The following is a 1,066-nucleotide window of genomic DNA, read 5'->3' as shown; positions in this document are numbered from 1 at the left end:
CCCCCCCCAACACCCTGTGCAGGGAAGGGCTGTGAAACTCAAATCCCTCCCCACTTCATTCAAGCTCTTGTGGAAGAGACACAAACATCTCCAGCTTGTCATTTTATGCCCCTTCTCTGGGTTAAGCAGCCCCAGGTCAAACCAACCCATCCCTGCTGCCTCCCTCTGCCCCTTTCCCAGCTTGTCATGTCCCTCTGCAGGCAGGGGAACCCCAACTGCAGGCAGCTCAACACAGGAAATAGAATGAAATAAAATGAAATAAAATGAATAAAAGCCATGGGTAGGGTTGCTTTCCCTTCCTTTCCCAGAGATTCCCAGACATTGGATGGAAATGCTGGGGTTTGTGAGGAGCTGGGAGCATCCCAGGGCTGCTGGAGGCAAGAGGGAAAGACACAGAAGCAAAGACAACCCCCCCAAGGTGCTGCAAACCCCCAGGCACCAGGTGAGGTCTTTCTCCAGCCCTTTGGGTTTTTTCCTACTGAAATATTGTCAGGAATATTCCTGCTCTTCACCCTCCTCCTGATGTGCTTTGCTCTCTGCCTTTTCAGCCTGTTAAAGGAGGGGTTGGAAGTCAGGCAGGAACATCCCCACCCATCCCATGGGATCTTAGCCCCTTTAGGAGACCTTTGAAAAACCAGGTGGGTTTTATCAACTGGCATCTCATGCAGCAGGAAAGAGCAAAACTCTGGAGCTACCAAACATTCAGAGTATTTTGAGCAATGAGTAGTTATGGCTTGACCAGGGCTACAGACCCATGCCCAAAGATGCCAATTCTGGGTCATCCCCACCAGAGCTGACCTGGGATTGCAGTGGCTTTATGGGGAACTGGCAAAACATTCCAGGAAGGCTCAGAAATTGCTGCCTCCTACCTGGGACGTGCAGGTTTTTGCCCGGTGTGACTGCACCCAGTGACCATCATCATCATCCCCCACAAACCAGGAGCAGCCTGAGCAATGGGGCAATGGATGAGATGTCTGTGCTCTGTGCATCCCTGCTTCACCCTGTGTGAGGAAGAAGAATCCCAGACTGGTTTAGGTTGGAAGGGACCTTTAAAACCAACCAGGCA

Source organism: Chaetura pelagica, unplaced genomic scaffold (genome assembly GCF_000747805.2).
Source record: "Chaetura pelagica isolate M959 unplaced genomic scaffold, ChaPel_1.0 scaffold217, whole genome shotgun sequence".
Lineage (NCBI taxonomy): Eukaryota > Metazoa > Chordata > Aves > Apodiformes > Apodidae > Chaetura > Chaetura pelagica.
The sequence above is the reverse complement of the archived record's forward strand: the minus strand, read 5'-3'. Positions refer to the sequence as shown.